The 23,669-nt window shown below is 35.3% G+C and overlaps 1 long non-coding RNA gene across 1 annotated transcript; it reads right to left on the reverse strand.

Moving 5' to 3' along the window:
• Positions 1-5,752: 5,752 nt before the first annotated feature.
• LOC309436953 lies at positions 5,753-9,654 on the reverse strand. The gene is made up of 3 exons (XR_014183439.1): positions 9,577-9,654; positions 7,268-7,326; positions 5,753-5,785 (listed from the first exon to the last, which is right to left on the reverse strand). It is a non-coding gene; the product is annotated as an uncharacterized lncRNA (long non-coding RNA).
• Between the last annotated feature and the right edge of the window lie 14,015 nt (positions 9,655-23,669).

Below are 23,669 nucleotides of genomic sequence, written 5' to 3' on the forward strand. Positions count from 1 at the left end.
GGGCTGGCCACTTGGGAAACAAATAAGGCTGTTGTCAGAGGATGTAGGGAGGCAACTAGGAAAGCTAAGGCCTCCCTAGAATTAAACCTGGCGAGAGGGGTCAAGGACAGCAGAAAGAGCTTCTTCAAATACATAGCAGATAAAACTAACACCAGAGGCAATGTAGGCCTACTGATGAATGGGGTGGGTGCCCTGGTGACAGAAGATACAGAGAAGGCAGAGTTACTGAATGCCTTCTTTGTCTCTGCTGTGTCCTGAGGAGCCCTGTACTCCTGAGAACACAGAGGAAGGCAGGACAATAGAGGAGTCTGCCTTGGTTGGTGAGGACTGGGAGCAGTTAGGCAATCTGGACATGCATAAATCCATGGGTCCAAATGGGATGCACCCGCAGGTACTGAGGCAGCTGGCTGAGGTAATTGCTGGGCCACTCTCCATCATCTTTGCCAAGTCTTGGGAAACGGGAAAGGTGCCTGAGGACTGGAGGAAAGCAAATGTCACTCCAGTGTTCAAAAAGGGCAAGAAGGAGGACCCGGTTGACTATAAACCGGTCAGCCTCACCTCTATCCCTGGGCAAGTGATGGAACAAGGCATATCAAGGATAAGAGGGTCATTAGGGGCAGTCAGCATGGCTTCACCAAGGGGAAGTCATGTTTGACCAACCTCATAACCTTTTATGAGGACATAAAAAGGTGGATAGATGATGGCAGAGGGGTAGATGTGGTCTACCTGGACTTCAGTAAAGCATTCAACACAGCATCCTTGCTGCTAAACTGAGAAAGTGTGGTCTGGACGATCAGGTAGTGAGATGGACTGGAACTGGCTGAAGGAAAGAAGCCAGAGAGTTGTGGTCAATGGGACAGAGTCCAGTTGGAGGCCTGTATCTAGTGGAGTGCCTCAAGGGCACCAGAATTATTTTTATTCTGGGACCAGAATTATTTAATATATTCATCAATGACTTGGATGAGGGAATAGAGTGTACTATCAGCAAATTTACTGATGACACCAAACCAGGAGGAGTGGCTGACACACCAGAAGGCTGTGCTGCCATCCAACGAGACCTGGACAGGGTGGAGAGTTGGGCAGGGAAAAATATAATGAAATATAACAAAGGCAAATGTAGAGTTTTGCATCTGGGTAAGAACAACCCCAGGTTCCAGTATAAGTTGGGGAATGATCCATTAGAGAGTAGTGTAGGGGAAAGGGACCTGGGGACCCTGGTGGACAACAGGATGACCATGAGCCAGCACTGTGCCCTTGTGGCCAAGAAGGCAAATGGCATCCTGGGGTGTATTAGAAGGGGGGTGGTTAGTAGGTCGAGAGAGGTTCTCCTTCCCCTCTACTCTGCCCTGGTGAGACCACATCTGGAATATTGTGTCCAGTTCTGGGCCCCTCAGTTCAAGAAGGACAGGGAACTGCTGGAGAGAGTCCAGCACAGGGCAACAAAGATGATTAAGGGAGTGGAGCATCTCCCTTATGAGGAAAAGCTGAGGCAGCTGGATCTCTTTAGATTGGAGAAGAGGAGACTGGGGGGTGACCTCATTAATGTTTATAAATATATAAAGGGTGAGTGTCACAAGGATGAAGCCAGGCTCTTCTTGGTGACAACCAATGGTAAGACAAGGGTAATGGGTTCAAACTGGAACACAAGAGGTTCCACTTAAATATGAGAAGAAACTACTTTTCAGCGAGGGTGACAGAACACTGGAACAGGCTGCCCAGGGAGGTTGTGGAGTCTTCTTCCCTGGAGACATTCAAAACCCGCCTGGACACATTCCTGTGTAGTGTCATCTAGGTGTTCCTGCTCCGGCAGGGGGATTGGACTAGATAATCTTTTAAGGTCCCTTCCAATCCCTAACATTCTGTGTTTCTGTGATTTTTCTCCTGTCCCTGTCTTCTGGCTCAGTGGAGCTGGGTACCCAGAGAGAAACTGGTCTTACAATTGAAGACTCAACTCTATCATCACCATCATCTAGACAGGCAAAACACTCGTTAACATACAGGGCTGCCCCAGTACTTCTCCTCCCTTGCCCATCCTTTCTGAAGAGTTTACAGCCATCCATTGCAGCACTCCAGTTGTGTAAGTCATCTGTTATGCCAACTATATCACAGTTTCATTCCACTGATACTGCTCTCTTCCTCACAACACAAATGTTAGCCCTAATTCAATGAGAAATTTATTTATAGGAAAAATTTTTATCAATCATAAAATGTTCCTTAACAGGTCAGAGATAGTGGGCATAGAGATAACTTCATAGATACTTTTGTAGGTTACTTGAGAAATGATACACAGAAGATTTCCGTAAACAATAATTCTGATATAGAAGCTTTTCAAATATAAAAGCCTCAGGGAGCTATTCTTAGGCATCTTGGTTTTTTGTTCGTTCTTGTTATTCCTTTTTCTTTGATGTTTTGTTTATTAAATTTTTAAGGTAAAGGAACAAATAAGATAGACATCATATGTACCAAGAAATATATAATTATTAAATCAATAAACAATTCAGCAGTTCTTAGAGGACATTCAAATAACCTTTGACAATAAAAAGACTACACAATATATGAAACACAAATCTTAAGAGATGGTTAACATTCTAAGCAAATACAAGCATATTGGTAATGTTGATTTAGTTCTCTTAATCTTTTTTTCAAAATTACCTCCACAGATCATAGAATCAAAGAATAGTAAAGAGGAGAAAAGCAACACACAGTAAGGAAATGTACATAAAAGGAGGAGCAATAAATAAAATAAAAACTGGAAAACTGAATAGATAATAAATTAGTAAGTAAGTAGAATGGCAATATTCCATCAGCCCACTGCTAAGCAAACACTGAGTCTGAAATCTGATGTATAATATCATTTAATGTAAACAATAAATAAAAAATTTACAACCAATCATCCTATATTATCATCTCTATGGTGTAGCACTGCACTGAAATAAAATATCATATATATTTCAAGATCTTTTGCTTATTTGTTATTTGTTATTTTACCTCTTCTGAAAAAGTGTTCTAAAACCAAAAACCATTCAAGGTTGGTAGCAATATTTCCATATTTTTTGAAAAGTAGTAACATGTAAAATAGCCAAACACATAGTATTTGGCTTGTTTCACCCTTACAAAACCATACCTATTCCATTTTCTTGGGACAACCCTCTCAAAATTTCTGTCTGCATGAAAAGAGCAACTAAATGTTAAGTATCAGTTAGGTAAGTGCACGCATCCCTTTTTCTGCAAAATCATTTTTACCCAGTATGTCCCATATGGCCTTCCATTATGTATTATGACAACTTTGATCTAGGTTATTGGCAGTGTCAAGTCTAACAAGGTGTGAGGAGGGGTAGCCATCAATGAGGTGAATCTAAAATGAAATTAATATCAAAATGGTCTTGATTTCACCTTCTAGGCTACAGAAAAAATAAACTGTGAATATTTGTTTTTTGTCATGTGTCCAATATTTGGCCACCATATAGTGCTGATCAAAAAATGAATTTTCAAGAGGGCAGATTACTCTGGAAAACAGTTTGCTCACCTTCACCTGTAAAAAAGTATATATTTATATATTCTTCTGGCAGCACAGGAGAAGTTGGAATCCTTAGACAAAAATTTTGTAAATTTGTACTTAATTCCCATATGTGCCACTATAAACAATTAATTACCCAGTCTGGCAAGACTGTTAATAACTTTTTAAAAATTGATAATAGCCTGCCTGTATTGTGTTCTAAGTATAAATATATCATAGCCATAATTTGATTTACTCTATCACGTCAAAAAGACTAAATTTGGAAATGAAGTTATTTTTGCGAGTTTCTAATAACATGAAAAAACACTAAGAATTGCAAGATTTCTTTTTAATTAAAATGTGAAAATTTCAGAAAGACTGAATGTAATATTGCACTGTTTATTATTCTGCTGAAACTGAGCCATATGTACATAAACTCCAAATCAAATGAAGCATTACTGCAAATTTCCTGCTCTGTCTACAAAAAATGTTTTTTATTTAAAATTGCTCATTAAATTGTGAATCATATCTAATTTTTTTTTTAAAAAAAGTTCCTAATGCAAAACCCCATGTTTACTAGGCAAAACACAGGCTATTTTGAAAATATAAACTGATGAAAATAACCCATGTAACATAATGCCTATATTAACACAGAACTATGGTCAGTTATTTAATCTTTAGTCCTCATGCAATTGGAAGATTATGTTTTAAGTGTATTAAAGAAATTACATAGAATCACAAAACAGTGTCATGGCACTTTTGTAATGTGACAAAGATGTAAAAATTTTAGTCAAAGTGAGGGATAAAAGCAATTATGGATTTTGGGCTTGTAGAAGAGTCCAATATAATTCTATTGTAGACTGTTAGCATTTAAAACAGAAAAGAGCTGGTGCACTAAGGAATCTATAGCACCAGAGTTGTAATTTCCAGTGCATTAGGCATCCTGAATTTGCCAGTGAGATTTTGAAATGAGGCTGTTCATAAGGTAGCAATGTATATTTCCACATGTCCTTTGGGTTTTCTTCATAGGCAGTGCAGGATCAATTGATACAGACAATGGAATTTTGGAAATGAGTCATCTTCTCTTTAAAAGTCTTTAAACTGATCAGTTTTGTTAGAGACTTAACTTCTGGGCTTTTCAGACTACAGAGATGGGACTGTAAAGGGAGTCAACTGGCTCATGTTAACACTTGCAATTAAAAGAAAATGTATATCCACATATTATTTTGTACTGAAAATTTACCATATTACTCTGTTTAGGCTTTTTAGTAATACCTTTCTGCATGTGTGGCAAGGTGCTCACAAAGAGACAACAAATTTGTTATAATTTCCCATAACCCTGTGCCATTTCTATAGATAATTTATTTCTTCTTCTAGACCCATTCTTGCATTCTCATACTGCATATCATTATTAAATAGACTATGGCTCACTCAGTTATCTAGTTCATTTCAGCTTTTTTTCCTGATGTTGGACCGTTTTTGTAGAAATAAATAAGAAACAATAGACTCTAATAAAGCAACCCACTTTTACCTGTCAGAAGAGCCTTATAGATGCCGTTTATAGCTAAATATTGAAGATAGTAACAAGCATTTAAATTACTCAAATAATTAAAGAAAGCTGAAGCTTAGTTTTATATTTTTGTTTATGTTCAGAAGTACCTATGCATATCTTATGAGAAACTAAGTAGAGGATTCACACTTCTCACCAGCTTAATATGTTCATTTAACTATTGACTTTTGAGATAGTAAGTTAGTTTTCATCATCAAGGATATCTTCATAAATGCTGTAGACAAAAAATACATTTAAAAATGGAAAGTGTTAATATAGGAGTTTTTCAAAATCTAAGAAATCATCACAAAGCATAAAAATATATACATATATTTTTCTGAATCACAAAGCTCAGTTGTTTTACATTGTACATTACTAACAGGCCTGAAAATTGTACTATGTTTTTACAGATAACTTATTTATTATTTAATTATTTCTGATAATTCAAAAGGACATAAATGTGATGGTAAAAACCCCTTGATAGTATGTTTATAAAGACCTATTGCAGAGCTCCAAATAAAAGATATGGCAGTAAGTTGAGAAGGGAGTTCTTATGAATGCTTTAATTGTTTGGGGCCATAGGAAATGAAATCAGATGAAAAAAAAAAAAAAAGACCCAATTTTACTCACTTTTGTTCTTTGATCCACTGATTAACATTTGCAACCACTAACTCACTTTCCTGATGGAGGCGACTGTTGTCAGTTCGTGCTGCTTCCAGAGACTGGCGCAAAGTTTCCAGCTGTGGATGTAGACAGATCAAAGCATATGATGGACTCCCTAGAACACACTCTATCTGGAATACTAATAATAGTCTGTACTACTTGTAAAGAATCAAGTCATTTTTCTCCACTCCTTCAAATAATCAGGGTTTCCTTGTACATGCTATTAATTGATTCAATATGCCAGAAGGAATGTCTGAACTTTTCCCACGCCTTACATTTACCCGTTTATTATAATATACCCTAGTCTACCTCCAGAGGTTGTTTTAATTGAAATCAGATTTATTTTATAAAAATGGAACGATTATAACTTGTTATGTTCCAGTTTAAATGTTCTATTCTTTCTACTTTTTGTTTTACTTTTGCTATGTATTTCTTTAGGATTAGCTGTTTGGTCATGGCTCATTGCATTTAGAATAGAAAGAATGTAAAAATGATGGAGCTATTTTGGCATGTTTAATGTAAAAAAATATAGGGAATGCTGAAGGACTGAACAACCTAAAACTTGGGAGTTGATCATCGACTTTCACCAACTCAAATGGAATAAAATGCAAGTCAATGGTGGTGAAAATCTGTTAGTATCTGATAGATGCTTGAGGCCTAGATAAAATGATGAAATGATTTGGCGGTGTCTGTACAATCACTTTTGGGTACACTTCCTCAGTTTACATCACAAAAGGCATCACAATCAGTATTCTCTCTGCAGACTCTTTAAATGGGCCAAAATCTGATTTTGTAAATTCCTTACCTAAATGCCAGAACTGCAAACTCACAGTAATTCATAAGGATGTAGAAATGAACTTCTAGAAAAGTAAATCCACTTTAAAAGTCTGCAACAGTAACAAAATTCTGAGTGGAAAAACATTTTTTTCAACAGACAATAATTAAACCTAATATGAAAAAGAAACAAGTAGGCGCAGAATGTATTGCTCTTGAATCCGCTTGGCTATAATAGATTTAGAAACCATTATTGGCCAAATAAAAGAATGATAAAACACAAAATCATATGTAGATGTTTATAAGTTATGTATATATTCATGTTTTTCAAGTGAGAACACACAACTTTAACAATTCCTTCAATAATATTTTATCATTGTTAAAACCAACAAAAATTATCACCAAAAGCAGTGTGCCTTTCTGAATGTTGTTCAAAATAGTGGTCTCATATCAACAACATGAAAACTTTCAAGTGCAATAAATCTCTGAATACTATGCATAAAAGGTTCTTATGGTATTAATATAGGTAATATGTAATGGAAGAGACAATATATATCTAATTAAAATCAAATCAAAATATTACACACTCTTGTGAGACCCATCTGCTATGCATATTAATATTATATAATAGATTAAACCAATGCTGCAAAAGCAATTTACCTTTTTTTTATATATCTTTAAAAAATTATCATATATTATTATATCACACACAATTTATTTCTGGTTGCTTTTGTAATTATGTGAAATTAGAAAAGAAGGCTTAGTAATTGACAAGTTATGATTACCTGATGTATTGACGAAGAAGATAAAATATGTCAGCAGATGTTGACACAAATGGGGAGGTCTGTAAGGTTTAAGAAGGGTTACAAATATGAATGTTTTATATACACACATGCATCTATATATGTTTAAGTGACAGTAATTTGAAATGGAATACCCATAAATCACACACTTTTATAATTATCACAAATGTTAAAAAAAAAATTGACACTTCAAGTGGTCCATCTTAAAAAAAAAATGAGATAATAAAAACTGATGTAGATACACATTGAAACTCAGTGGGAATAGAACTGTGGTTTGCATAATTTTATCAGTTTTATTTAGACTTTTGAAAGGTAATAATTGGAAGTATTCTGTTTAGTTGCTTTCAAAAAAATTGTTGTCATATTGTAGTCCTCACAAAAGTGAAGTTTTAATAAATGTGATTTAGGTATATAAAACTTGACCTCACAAGAAAGAGAGCAAATATCCTTCTATCATTTTTCCTCAGTTTCAATCTGCATTACATGCCTTCCCATCTAGTCTGGTGTCTGTATGGAAAAGACAAAGGAATGTGCAAACTCGTAGTAATTTTGGGCCCAACTAGTGGTAGTTAGCAGCTATTTCTCCCTTTCTTTGGTGACCTTTGCAAAATCATTGTTTGGAGTGTGTGGATGTCAGCAGGCTGCTTAGGGATTTATCTCAGCTGTGAGAAAAAGGTTAGAGGGCAAGTCTGAGCCCTATACCCTGTACGTATAAATTAACCACCTCAGTCTTGTCAATAGAAGAGTATTGGCTACTAGGAATGATGCAGAACTCAGTAGACTGCAAATATGATGCTACCACATGATTTTTTTTTTTTTGGAAACTTAGGTGCACATAGGATGATGACTGTAAAGAGGTATTCTGTTATCTCTCCAGCCTGAGCTGTTCCTGAACTTGCATAGTCTCTGTGTCCAGCACTCTCAGCATTTCTGGTCCTCTCATCAGCATGAGCATGCCATGACCCAGGTTTGGTTTGTATTAAAAGTGGGGCCCAGCAATTGAGAAAGGAGAAAATTTTGTATACTGAAGCATTTTTTCAATATGGAGTTAGTTAAAGCTCACATCTAAGCCAGGAGCTCAGAAGCATACCAAGATGCAGTAATATAAATGTAAGAAATATTGTAATTATAGGAGACTAGATATGCAAACACATAAATTGTAACATGCTTAAGTAGAAAACTAGGACCATCAATGTCATTCCCACTTGTATTCTAAATGAGAATTTGAACCCAGTTCTGTATAAGCAGGTCATTTGCTAACCCAGTATATTGAGGTCTTCTACCTGCCACGAGTCAAATTAAAAAGATAAGCAAATACAAATGAAAAGCTCAGTCTTAGTAGCAAGCTGCTTTTACTGGATGAAAGGCTTCCATTCTGTAGCATGTGATTCATCACATTTCCCAAATGTTGTCAGCAGTTTCAAGTGGATATATTGTTGTTCTAGAAGTGTGATTTTTGCAACCAGAAAATATGCAACATTTTTCATATTGAATTTTATCAGATTTTAAGGTATTTTTTTGTCCTAAGGAAAGGCTTCTGCAGCCGTAGAGTGTACAGTAACTGAGTGATTTCAGTAGATCTGTCTAATATGATAAACTGATGGAAACGTTCAGTCTTGACTCCAAGAGATTTTGGAAAATTCCATTACTAAAAGTTTTCTTGGGAACCAAAGTAGCCAGATATATGTAAAATAGGGCCAAGTTTAATGATGTTAAATTGCCGATGATGTTAAACTACACAGTCAACGTAAGTGTACTGAAAATATCTACAATTAATAATGAAATGTAACTCCAGTGAAAATGTGAAGTTCTGGCATTGTGCCAGATTAATATATTTTACCTTTAGTAGTGAAAGAAGGTACGAATAATAAAATCCTAAGTTGACAGTGATATTCTGCATGTGAGAGTGGTGGAGAATACAGGATATTTTATCAGTTGCCTACAATGTATAACTTGCACCTAATATCTCAAATAAAAAACATCTCAAATAAAAACCTTGTTCTATATTTAAAACAGTTGTTTCATTTTTAGTAGGTCAGATTTTCTAGTGTTTTAAGGCCTGAAAATTCATAACTCTTCAATACTTTTCAAGGTTTGGCTTCTGGAAATTATTTTCTCTATCTGCCATTATACCCTCTATTTACATCATTTAATTTCAGTTGTCTAAACAAGACTTCTGAACCATGAACATGCTGTCTTGGGTCAGTGTCCCTCTGAAGGTATGAGCACTTAAGGAAGGTGGTCCTAGTTTGGCCAAATCCCTCTCTAAAGCTGACAACAGAGTCAGTTACCTTAAGTATGATATGCGAGTGCAGGGAGGTGATGGGAGCAGACCCCATTTATTCAACACACTTCTTAGAAATTGGTTTTGCGTCCTAATCTTCTTCTTAACTTTTCTCTGGAAAATGAGCATAAAGAGGTTATGGTATGGTTGCAGAAACAACTTACAATATGTATTAGTTGCACAAGTTGCAGTCTTCCCTCACTCCCCTCCCTCAAATTCTCTATTCTTTTCAGAAATTTTTCCTGAAGTATTTTCTCATCCTTAGCCATAATGATGAGGTAACACTTCTAGCATAATAAATCATGACCAAGGATTGATCATAGAAGATCATAACTTTTCTGAACTGAAAATATATTAGTTTAATAGAGAAGAAATACCTGGGTATTGCAATGCTTCTGGTGACAACATTTTTATATGTAGGAGAAAGAATGACCCAGGCTTAAAACTTTGAATGCAGCCAAGATAACTAGCTTACATTTTGTTAATTCAAGCGGTTATTTTCTCATCCTAAACTCTGCTGTAGCATGCAAGTCAGTTACTAATCCTTCCAGTAAGGAAACATAAATCTCTTCCATGTAATTGAAAAGGAATTTAGTAATAAAAACAGAAAATCAAAGAAATTACTTTTTTAGTAATCATTTGCAGCACATATCTTGTATTATTAAAAAAAAAAAAAAGTGTTTGAAGAAATGCTACTTAGGCCTCTCACAGAAGTTTTGAATTTAGCACAAGGGAGATTTATCATTTCAGACTGTCTGTAGACTCAGGCAAATGTTACTGCTTTGATTTTACATCAGATTTTCATTCCTGAACAAACACACACACAAAAAAACAAAACCAACACTTTTTCAAGTACAAAGCTATTCATATCGCTAGAGTTATATATTGAGTGATACATCAGTTATCCTGGTACAACTCCTCATGTCTTCTCTCATTTCAAGAAAGAATAGCTTCTTTACAGTTATGCTTTAAATCTACTGCAGAAAGACACATTTTTAATGGACAAAAATTCTTATGCAACAAAAAGAATATGCATACAAGGATCTAGCCAAATATATTTATATTTTGATTTACGTTTATTTTTAACCTATACTTATGCATGTTTTCTATACAGAAAAGCTCTGCTTCATTTCTTCAAAAAAATTTTTTTCAGCTTTGTTCAGACACCTATTATTATTTTTGAAGTAAATTTAACATAGTTACATGATCACTAGATACAGTGAGAAAGGTCTTAATCCTGGTCCTATAATACCTTAAGCACACCCTTAAAAATATTATTTAAGTTATAGCACTCTGGTCTAAGTTTATCGTTGTTTCAGTCTTGCGGATTAGATTTTGCAGTTACAGTTATGGAGTGGTCTAGTTGTTACCCTGTTCTTTTATTTTTGAGAGGAATATATTAATCTTTATTATTTGGGATACACATTAAAACAGGAGATGGCATCAGTAATCGCTGCACTAGGAAACATATCCTCCAAAGCTGCTGAAATTTGTAAAAAGAATTCCTATATCACTTAATCATAAATGTGGAGTATTTTGACTTCTAAGATAGGAAGATAGTGGAATTTTTAAGACAGTATATTAGAAAACCTGCAAATAGGCAGAAAGACAGAAGAGTTCTGCAACATCCCCCCCATCTTCCAATGTATACTGCTTATATCTCTCTGTTGAACTCCTACTAAGCAGTGTACAAAACAGACTGTTAACTCTATATTTTGCCATCATTTTTCTTTAGATAATCAGTGGCTGCACAGGAAGCAAGAGTTTGAAAAGCTTTAAAAATGAGGAACTATTTGGCATGAAAGGAGAAAGGGTTTAATGAAGAATAGATACTGAATCCCTTTCTTGCCTATTTGTCTATCCTAACCAAGTTAGAAGGATGCGGAAGGTAATCTAGCTCTACAGCTATTTTTTCCCTTCTCAGAATGTTTCCAAAAAGACACGATTTCTGAAAGACAATCTATAATTTTGTGGGTATTCATTTCTATCTGTTATTAAATCTTACCATATTCCTACTGTTTGAAATTCAAATGTTCTTTTGGTTTGTCAAGTTAAGAATCCAAAATTTCAAGTTAATTCTGAGAAATTTGGCCTGAAAGCACTTTTTAGAACACTTGTTAATAAAGAAGTTGCTTACACAATGAACAAATCTGCAAACAGTGTTAACATTACTTTATAGCAAATTGAAAAACAAAAAAACCCACACAAACAAAAACTTACTTGAAGTATGAAAGATGGCTTGTAAAGACTTACATAATTTAGTTAGTAATTTTTACTCATGCAATTAATTTAAATCAAAAGCAATGTGTTACTCATGCTACGTAAAGTAATTGTAGAATTCATAATTCATTATTTACTGAAGTGATTTAAAAACAAACAAATAAAAACACCCCACCAAAATAAAACAAAACAAACAAACACAAAAAACCACCACTACCACCAACAAAACCCACCTAATTCAGGTTTAGCATTTTTAAAGAAAGTGTAATGGAATTGACAGGAACTGAGTTGAAAGAACCTGCAAGTGTTCAGATACTGAAAACAAGTCATCTTAGATTCACTATGTTATTTAAACTCGACCCACTAGTCCACTCTTTTTCTGGCCATTACAGCTTCAGCAGAGGCAGCAGTACGGTGGGACACCTGTCTGACCTGAACACTCAGCTTCCTAATTCTTCCAGCTGCTGTAGTTCAGTCTCAGATCACTGAACAGAGGCCACAGAGAAAACAACTTCATTTCAGTCTGAATTTTTCTACAGGTTTATCAATGTTAAACATGGGCCAGGGTCAGGAGCACTGGAATCTTTCATGTGACAGCAAGATTACAGCCTCTGCTGAACCACTGGGAGAGACAGGCTCTTCTTACAGATCACATTCTGATGGGGCCTGGCTGGGTGCCCCAACATACCTGGATTCATCCTATTTTATTCTAACTGGTTATCTAATGGAATATGCTGTTTTTAATAATTTTTGCCCTGTTTTCTGCCCTTAGACCAACAGGGGTATGTGACTTTATCATTTTATTTTGGCAAACCCTATGTCTGGAGATTCTGTAATCTTCCTCCTTGTTCATTGGCAACAGATAAAAACACCATTTCTTGATCTTTGAACTGCCCTCTACTGATATGTCTTTCTCTTTAATGACAGTATAGATGAGCACAGCTATCTAAATTTCTCTAGGATAACTATTTAATACTGGCTTAGGTTCAGTTGATTAAAAGAATATTTGTTAAACTCAGGTGCTTAAGTTAGTAAATACAGAGAGAAGATGGCATCACTTCTAAATTGCTATCTACCTTCAGATGTATCATCAGTGTCAGCTCACAGTGTGGTCAGCCTCCTCTGCAATAGATTAAATCAAATTGAGCAACCTCTGGGTTCTTTTAATTATTGCAAGGGGAACTAGCATTTGGATGTACTCCTTAAATGCACAATAAACTTTCCCCTCCCTCTCTCCACTAGAAGATAAGGGAAAGACAGTTTGTGACTCAGCTGGTACAACTGAAAATTGCAACATCCATCTCAACAGCTCTCTTTTGTTTCAAAGGCAATAAACACAAGTATCTATCTATTCTTACCCTTATTTGCTCTGGGGATAAAGGCAGAAACTGGTATGCAATGTCCTATTAGTATACCAGTACCTTTTCTTTTTTTGTTTTTTTTTTCCCTTTCTGACATATGACAAAGAAATTGACATACAGTATGTTGAAGTATATTCTTGGCACCAGAGAGTGTTTTGTACTTTAAGCACTTCTTTAAGACAACATATATAATGCATTGGAGAGTTATCTGATTTTGAAATCAAATATGGAATATGGATCCACTGCATCTTGTATAAAAAAGGGTGATTTTTCAGTAGTAGCCTGAAACAAAAGCTCTCTCCTATTAAGACACAGCAACATCCAAGTATTTTCAACTTAATTCCTGGAGATACCTGTCCTAATACAGCAAGTTTTCTTAAAGTAGGAAGCTTATGGGCAAAATAGGAGGGGGAAATAAGGATGAAAGTTTTTACTTTGAACTCTTAGTTCAGCTAATTTCAGTGTTTGTTAAAAAGAAGAAAAAAAGAGAAGAAAAAGGATGTCTCCTGCAGAAATGTAAAGGAGATGCAAATAATGTGGAAGAAGACCAAAAACTTTTTTATGGGGAAAGGCTGACACAATGGACTCTGAGAAGTTTGGAAAAGGGACTATTATGTTGCTTGTGCAAACCCATATTGTGTGATTTCCCCTTAAACAGTGAAGTTTTTCATTGCTGCTATGCTTTGGGGAATAAAGATGAAAAGTTATTAACAATTTGGCTGCATGTCTTTAATAAAATCCAGGTTTTCCTTTGAGGTCACTCAAAGAAGCACAATTTCTAATTCATCTTTTAACAAATCCATAATGCATCACTAGACTCACCTTCTTGGCTAAGAGAATACCACAGAAAAGTCATGCTGTGGGTGCAAAAATAAGTGCTATGGATGCACATCACTATGAATAAGTGGATGAATGTAAAAACTAGTGTTTTAAAAACTTCTGGTTCCTGTTTCCTGAACTATCTGCATGTTTATATTACACAGTCTTTGGGAAGAAGAAAAAAAAGACCAAAACTGTTCTGGGAGCAGGGATTAGACTTGAAGTCTCCCTGTTTCCTTTTGGTTTGCTTCCTTTTTGGTCTCAGAAGTCTTGTATTTTTGGCATCACAGTGAGCTGCCTTCAGTAGAAGAGGTGACAGGGCTGCCCATCCAAACTGCCTTGGTGTTGGGAGCAGCTTGGCAGGTCTGGTGTGGACCTGGCATCCATCCATCTCTCCCAGTACCATCAGTACCACTAGAACAGTCCATGCACTTCAGTGCTGTATTTTATATTGGACTTGAGGCTGTAGTGTAGGTTAGACTTGCTAATTTCATTTTATTAACAGTTTACCTGGATTAGATCTGATAAACTGCAAGCTGATACGTCAGCTGGGCACTATCCTATTTATAAGAAACTTTGTACCCAACTTGTGGGCCTGTTGGGTTGTTTGCTTAAGTGGTAGCTCAAATACAGTCTCGTAGTTTTAAGCACTACATTCCTCAGTGAAAATGTTTTACATCCTCTTTATTTCATTTTACAGAAAAAAAAAAGCAACGTATTTAGGAATTAAACATAGTTGAAGCGGAAGCCATGCAGTGTAGTAAATATTGAAAAGGTTTTGAAATTCAGATAGGAAATAAAGTGACTAAAATGCTGTTTTCTATTTTAGTTTTATTTTAATGACAACTTTCAGAGTGGAATGGTGAATATGAAATTATTCTTGAACAAATAATTAATTAACAAGCAAATATAATTGGTTCAATCAAAACATGGCAGATGAATACGGTGGCAGACAAATTGCTACTGAAGTAGAAAACTAGTATATTAAAATTCTGGTGTGGTTGCTGAGATAATTTCCTTTTTTATTTATATTATAGGATGAATGGACAACAGAAGTTTCATAAATGTTGAGACTTCTAAAGTTTTTATGTCTATTTCATTACATTTAAATAAAAGAAACATATTTGGGAGAAACTACTGTACAGTTTAATTGTTTCTAATCTGTATCACTTTCACTGGTGATCTGGATTACTGTATGGTAATCTATGAAAGAAGAAATATGCCATGGAGTTTACTAATTGCTGTTCTCCAGTATATGCATGTAGCAATATACAAACTGTTAAACATATGAGTTAAGAAGCATATGTAAAATTTGTTTATATGCACAAATGTCATCTGAGTAAATAAAACAAGGGGATATTGTGCTATCTATGTATGCCAAATGATGATTCCTCTGTGAATCTATTGCAGGATAGTTTGTTAGGAAATAGTGGATTTATCAAAGCAGATCCCTCAAAAACATAGGCAATGTAGATCCCATGCTTGCATGGATAGCAAATTTCCATAGTATACGAGACCAGTCTAAAAACTAGCTGCAACTGCTCCCTTAACACTTCCTCACTTGACTTATTTCTGCCTCTCATTTGACTCCACAAGACATTATTTAAGCACATACATTTAAGATAACAAAATAATTTTCTGCTAGGTTACCATGCTGAAGCAGTTTGGCACAGAGTTTTGGCACACGATCTGAAGCCAACATAGGAGAAGGACGGAAACATGCTCAGTGATACAGGAAAGGCTGGGACTGCAGCAGCCACTAGTCACATTGATGTAGGCAGTCACTAGAACCTTAGAGGTTTAGGTCCATATGAAGGGTTGTCATGTCAAAACACATTTAGCCATCCTAACTAACTACTCAAAGTGTGGTGAGACCCATTTCAATCATATGTACCATTGTGAGAGGTTCTCTAAATAAAACTGAAGGGCTTTTCACCTCAAAAAGCCCATTTAGTATTAGTGTTAGTGTTAGTGTTAGTATTAGTATTAGTAACCCAAATGGAGTAATTGCAATTTCCTAAACAGCAGGGAATCCAGATAAGTAGGAAAGAAAGTAAAAAATAAGAATATTTTTATAATCAGTTTTACTTGCTCATTGTGCCCTCGTAGGAAGGGTCTGTTTCCAGGCTTGGTTTCTATGCTTAGTCCCTGAATATAATTCTGATTTGCAGCCAACTCCACCAGAACCACATTGTTCCCTCCATAGGGAGTTTCTTTCTGTCTCCTCTGAGCCTTGGCTGGCTGTCCCTGCTCCTCACAGCATTTTCCATCTCTGCCTGACCTGCAGATCTTTATGCAATGAATATGCTGCTCACCAGAAATTGTGGTGCTATGAACTTTTTCTCTAGCCCTCTTTTCAGAGTGTGTTAAGTTTCCCCAAAAGGAAGAATCATCTCCCCCATTCTTCCAAAGTTTCTGATCTTTCCCAGTCAGTCCCATAAAGGAACGATTATTATCAGAAAGTGTAAAACAAAAGAAAGGATATTTTTATTATAGAATAGCACATTCTCATATTGCCCAGTGGGAAATTGCCAGGAATGGCCAACGGCAATGTAATAAAAGTACCCCATGTTACAGCACTTTTTTTTTTTTTTTTCTGAAGACTATGAAATTTATTTTGCTAGGACCGTTGCTCAGGTCCATACCTGAATGGACAATTGTTCTACTTTCTACTTTCTCAAGGAAATTTAGAACAAAATCTAGTGCCCTTAAAAATGTGGATTCCTATGACATGTTGAAGTTCAATTAATTCAGGCACATCTTTAAAGATTTTTAAATTACAAAAATGCTACAGACTAGTTAAAATATCTCCTCTATCTTATTAAAAGTTAAAGGGAAAAATGATGTTGTGGTATATAAAAATATTAAAAACCACAAAGCTTTCTATACTTCATTTGGATCAGTTAATGGTACAATTAGAGTTGAAAATAAAATTGTCCTAATTCACATTATTCTACTTATTTGGGAATCCTTGAACACTCAGGATGTGTCTTTGCTTCATGCATACATTTAGTCATCTCGGGAATACATTTACTCTTCTATTTTCCCATTATTTTTTCTTTCTGTCACCTATGGTTTCAAGGTGTAATTTGCTTCTATCTTAAAACAAATAAAAGCTGCTGAAAAATCTACCATTACACAAAGCGCATGGATAAGATTCTAAAACATAAATGCCATGAATCATAAAATATTTAAAGGCATTAAAGTATTCCATTTTAACAATTATAATAAACCCATAAACACAGAATACTGAATCTCAATGGATTCAAACTGCTACTTGCTTAGTATCTAGAACTGTAAAAGTGACACATGACATCTGCTGTGTCTTGATTTTCTTTCCCATGATATATACTCTAATATAGGAAAAAAGGAGAAAAAATCTTTCAAAGCACAATCTTTTATCTGTCTTTTCACTTCTGCCTAGGCGGGGTTATGAATTTAAATTTAAGGGAAAAGCAATAGGCAACAGATAGTTCCCCTTCAGGATTACAAAAATACTTTGCTAACTTCAGTGCATATAGAACTGCATATAGCACTGCATTAACAGTTTCAGCTATTTAACACCTCTTAAGGTCTTTTCGTCTCTTGAAGATTACTAATGCAATATTTGGCATTAGAAATCTATTTAGAGATTATTAATGTATTTGAAACTAGTTTTCTTGGCCTGTTTCTTGGCAGAAGTAGGTAAAAAAGGACTCTGCCCAGTGTTCATAGAAAAAACTTCCTGCAAATTTTCATTATTTAATTATTACAGTAGAGGTTTCATTAGCTATTATCTAGCAGCCATAACAGGCCACTGTGGATATCAGAGTGGTGGTCATAGTAGGCCTGGACAGCAGGCAGTAATGGCTGAATGTACCGCTTTAAAGATTATAACTGAAATTCCTCAATTCCCCCTCCTCAAATAAAACCAAACCAAACCCAAACCAAACAAAAAGGACCCACCATCTATATGCATATATATAAAAAAATGCATTTGGCATGCTTCCACTTATATATTGGATATAAAGAAGTCTTCAGCATCTTCTGAACTAGGTCAGGAGCTTTTGTTAATAGCTGCCTGTAGAACAGTGGTAGTTGACTGAATCCTAACCATAAACTGAGCAAACATGCTAATTTAAATAACTTTTGTGAAAAAAATGTAGACAAGGCAAGTAAATAAATGAGCAAGAAACTAGCACAAATATCAAGAAAAATCACATTTTAGGTACCAAGAAGCAGTTGTGACAATGTGATCAGTAAGAGGAAAATTAGCTCTTGTGCCAAGCTGTACCTCAAACTGTGTTGTTGCTGATATGACGGAAAAGTAGGATTTTTCTGCATTTTTCACAGGACAAAAGAGCTTCCTTTACCGAGCAGATTAAGGAAGACAGAGGTGTATCTGGATGGGTGAGCATGAGGCTGTTACCCTATCTCTCAGCAGGGAGGTAAATTTCTCTAGTTAATTTTGAGGTCCCGACTGACCAATTGACTAGGAGCAACTTCAGCAGAAGAAAAATGAAAGGAAGAAAAGTTTAATTCCATTCCCTCTTCCTCATAGTGATGCAGCAGAATAAAATGGCTACCATTGTGTTTCTACATATGAGGTAATTGGAATCATATTGTAGTATAGCTTCATACCTGCTCCCTATAAAACTTGATTTGTCTACTGTCACAAATCTATATCAGGAAACCAGCAGCATATAAATTTGTTACAATATTTTATTTTGTACACTAGATATATTTATTAAAGTGACTTTGACTTCAAACAATGTAACCAAGACCAATGTATTAAAAAAGTCATCCTATGTGTAAAGGGCACAGAAAAACACCAAAGATTCCTTTGTTTCAAAAGGAAAATTATTTCCAAAACAGAGTTGTTTGCCATTAGCTCTCTATTTTTGCTTTTAAGAGATGCGACTAAATATAATAAGGAAGTACTGTAAATACAGTGGTAATGTCACATGATTTACTTTCAAGGGCAACTGAAAAATTGTTAATAGTAGTAACTCTAATGAAGAAAAATAATTGTTTCTCACTAGATTCAATAGATACATAAATAAATCAAACTCTCTATTGAAACAGTATTTTTTTTTTTTTAGAATGTGTATTCTGCAAAGAAAGAATTTGTATTTGATGAGATTGGAGAATCCATGGCACCTGTGGGTGCTCTTATAATAAATATGAAGAAACAGAATCTAGCTGAGTTCTTACAAGAACATTCCACTTCTAAAGTTCTACTGACTCAGAAAGGGGAAAAAATTAAATAAAAGGGCTAGTACAAGAAATTGAGAATCATGCGCCAATGTTCTTAAGTATCTTATAGAGCTACAAGATAAGAAATAAGTTGAAGCAGCAGTCCTATTTAGCATGCCATAATTTTTGAGCAAAACACTTTCTCTACAGAAACTATCAAACAGTGAGTAGGAAGTGTTGACAAGGTATAATATAGTGTTCTTTACACCCCTCACAAACTTCTTAATGTCAGAGAAAGCTTTTTATATGGGCATATCTATAAAAATACAGTTCTGTATTTAGATACTTGGATCACAGAGCTATACCAGATCTCATTTTTGGGGCAGTATGAGTCCTACACAAAGACATTAAGAGCACTTATTAAAAAAAAATCAAGAAATGTAATTATTTTTTGCTTTATCTGGGAAATTATACTCTTAACTATGTTTTGTTTCTCTTGAAACAAGACTAGGAACTTATAAACAAAATTTTAAACTATTTTGTCTCAAAAGAGATACAGATTACTAAATTTCTTAAACATTTAACAATATTTTGTTAAATATTTTCTAAATTTAAAAATATCCTGAAATTTATATCAATCTTACAAATATTTCCTTTTTTTTTTTTTTACCACTTGGTTCATATCATATTTTTAAACCAGCTGACTTTCTTTCCTGTTTTAGTTAAATCTTCACTAAATAATTTTCAGTATGCATATAGAGCTGCTTTCTCTACCCAGGCTTGGAACATTGCCAGAGAATACACTGGGAGCTTTTCCTCTAGAGACAACTAGCATTCATTATCTGAGCATGGGGATATTCCTGTTTTTTCTCTTAATGCTTTTGAACACATCTTTGTTCCTCTATGATTACCAATAGTAGCTTCACTCTTAGTAATGTCCAGGAAAGTATATGGAGTAGCGCCAAAAGGTTATTTTAAAGGTAATTTTGAAAGACTAGGCAAAATATTATAATGTCCGTGTTTCATTGTTGGATGTGCCTTCAAGAAGAAAAAATAATCCCTGAAAATACTTGTCATAGTCTTCAAAACACAGAAAACAGCATATTCAAAATATGGAAGTATGTATTTTACTAAATATTAGGAAAATGATAAAGGAATACCACACAACAACTTTTGCTGTTTAATTTTCTTGTTTATTCTGTTATTCACAAAGTTAGAACATGGAAAACTGATTTTACTCTTTGCACATGCACACTTCTATACAACAGCTCTTTATTTAAAATATATTAATGCAACAGTGGGCCAACGGTGTATCTCATCAATTTTTTTCATGAAAAGTAGGTGAGTATATTTTATATATTTGAGACACTCTACAAGCAGATTTCACTGACCAAAGTCTTGGAGTGGAAGATAAGTAAGACTGTACATGTAAGAAGATGGGTAATGTCAAGATCACTGAGAAGAAAGGTGGTCACTGAATAGTTTCATAACCTATTTTTTGGAAAGGAAGTCACATCATGACTTTTTTACTGTTATCATGCTCGTCTTCACCTAGAGAAATTCCATTTGATTTAAAATAGAATACCATTTCTAATTCCTACTTTCTCTTGGTCTTTTCATAGATGTGTTTAAATTCCTAATTTCTAAATGACAGATGTAAAGTTAAAATATAGATAATGTTATACAGACCAAAATATTCATTAATTTCTTTATATAAAATAAGGAAGTGAGATATCTGCTGTCTCATCCTTACCACTGCTTTGATATTTTCTGTTTTACCCCTAAGTATCATCTACCAAGTAAGCTGACCAAAAGATGACAGAATAATATTATACAGCAAAAAAGGCAAAAATAACTAAATATTTTATGGATTCAATTGAGTTGCAAGAACATTGCATGAAAACTATTTTTTTTTAAGATTTTTTTAACGAAATTTTTTAATCTCTTTCTTCCATTTTAGGTTTAGAATAATGAGTAAAACTGAAATACTGAAAATTTCCTTACCAGATTTCACATATTCTCTACCCTGTTCCTGATGCCAAAATCCATGTTTCTCTGAGTAGGCTACAATTTCCACCTACTTATTTTCAAGATTCTAACCAGTTCCCTTATTGACTTTTGTCATGCAATGTAATCTGAATGAAGTTGACTCATGTAAACTTATATTTTCATCAACTTTTTTCTAACCACCGTCAACCGTGTATCCCTTTTGGGTAAGCTACTTTGTCATCTAAAAGGAACACTGAAAAAAATTACCACAGAACAGGTGGAATTATTAATAATAATTGTGTTAGTTTAAAGGGCAGGGAAATTGATAGTTTACTTGATGGTATACTTCTGTTCATCCATCTGTTATTTATTAAAAACATACATAAATTTCCCATACATCAGACAACTAATTAGGGGTTTGACTAACAGACATTGCTGACAACAATATGCTTACCACATTTTTGTACATCTATTTTATTCCATGATTTGCCATAGTGACCCTTGATGTCCCATATTCAAAGCAAAAATTAAAATAATAATGATAGGAAGAAAGTGAGTGTATGCCAGGTCTGGAGGACGATAGTTTACACTTACAGCAAAAACTGAATTATTTCAGTTTCACTCTCTGAAAAGAGTGAGAAATCTTAGAAGAAATGAAATGACTGATGCTTGCTTCCTGCAAACAGGCAGTAGAAGAACGTCCCATTTCCCTTTTGTAGCAAGTCATGCTCACTTTTTAGAAGTGTCTCTCTTTTTCTAAACTTACTACCTTCAATGTCAAGTTTTTTATGCCTTTTTCAATTAGATTAAATAAACTTTTGCTTGATAGTATTGACTTCTAGTAAGTGTATTTGTATGTAAGCCACTTAACAATTTACTTTTTGAAAAATAAAGATGGAATTATAGTTATCTACCAATGTAAGATGCTTTCGGCAGTCTTTGAGATATTTTTCACCTCATTCCCAACCCCTATCAATTTTTTTCTGTCAATCCCACCAATATCTTATGTGACAAGAAAATTGCTGCCTCCATATCCACATCTACTCTACTTATGCATCCAAAATATAATATACTCCAAAAGTCATGTGTCACTTTACTTTGTCACTATGATGTTGCATTAAGTGTTAACTATGCTGGATTTGGCTGGGGTAGAGATAATTTTCTTCTTAGTAGCTAGCATGGGGCTATGTTTTGGATTTGTGTTGGAAACATTTGACAATACAGGGATGTTTTAGTTACTGCTGAGCAGTGCTTACACAGAAGCAGGGCCTTTTCTGCTTCTCACCCTACCCCACCAGGGAGCGGGCTGGAGGTGCACAAGAAATTGAGAGGAGACAGCCAGGACAGCTGACTAAAGGGATCTCCCATACCATGTGACATCACGCTCAACATATAAAGCTGGAGGAAGAAAAAGGAAGGGGGTGATATTTAGAGTGAAGGCATTTGTCTTTCCAAATCACTGTTACATAGAATCATAGAATCATTTTGGTTGGAAGAGACCCTCAGGATCCAACAATAAGCTAACCTAACCTAACTCTAGGACTAAACCATGTCTCTAAGAAACTTGTCTAAACGGCTTTTAAACACCTCCAGGGATGGTGACTCCACCACTTCCCTGGGCAACCTGTTCAAATGCCTGACAACCTTTTCCGGGAAGAAATATCCAATCTAAACCTCCCCTGGCACAACTTGGAGACATTTCCTCTTGTCCTAGCACTTGCTACTTGGGAGAAGAGACCAACACCCTCCTTGCTACAACCTCCTTTCAGACAGCTGCAGACAGTGATAAGGTCTCCCCTCATCCTCCTTCTCTCCAGGCTAAACAGCCCCAGCTCCCTCAACCACTTCTCATCAGACTTGTGCTCCAGGCCCCTCACCAGCTTCATCACCCTCCTCTGCACTCTGTCTATCATTTCAATGTCCTTCTTATGAAGAAGGGCCCAAAACATCTTATGATGGAGCCCTGCTGTCCTGAATATAGCTGAATACCCATGGGAAGCAGTGAATAAATCCTTCGTTTTGCTTTGCTTGTGTGCACAGATTTGCTTTACTTAAACTGTCTTTATCTCAACCCACTTTTACCTTTCCAATTCTCTCCCCCATGCCACTGGGGAGGGGATGAGGGGAGAGTGAGCAGCTCTGTGGGGCTTAGATACTGACTGAAGTTAAACCATGGCACTGCGTTGCTTCCCCATATAACCAGGAGATCATTCTCCAAATCAGTGCTTTTCAGGACATGGTTCCCTGTACTTTTGGTACAGCAGGTATCACTTCTTATAACACAACTTTATTTTATCTACAGTGACTTTATATTTACTTTCAGATCATTGATAAGGCAACCAGCCAGCCTCATATCCTTACAAATCCCTGTTAGAATCACTGGTAATCAATGCCAAGAACTTGCTAGATACAAAATTTAAATCCATCTGTGTATGTTCTTAATGCTTATATTTTAGTTAGTATATCATGTGTCATGAGGCGAAATGTTGCTCAAAGATTTAAAATATCGAATCTACACACACTCCTTGGAAATCAA

The sequence above is a fragment of the Streptopelia decaocto genome, assembly GCF_964273445.1.
Source record: "Streptopelia decaocto genome assembly, chromosome: 2".
Lineage (NCBI taxonomy): Eukaryota > Metazoa > Chordata > Aves > Columbiformes > Columbidae > Streptopelia > Streptopelia decaocto.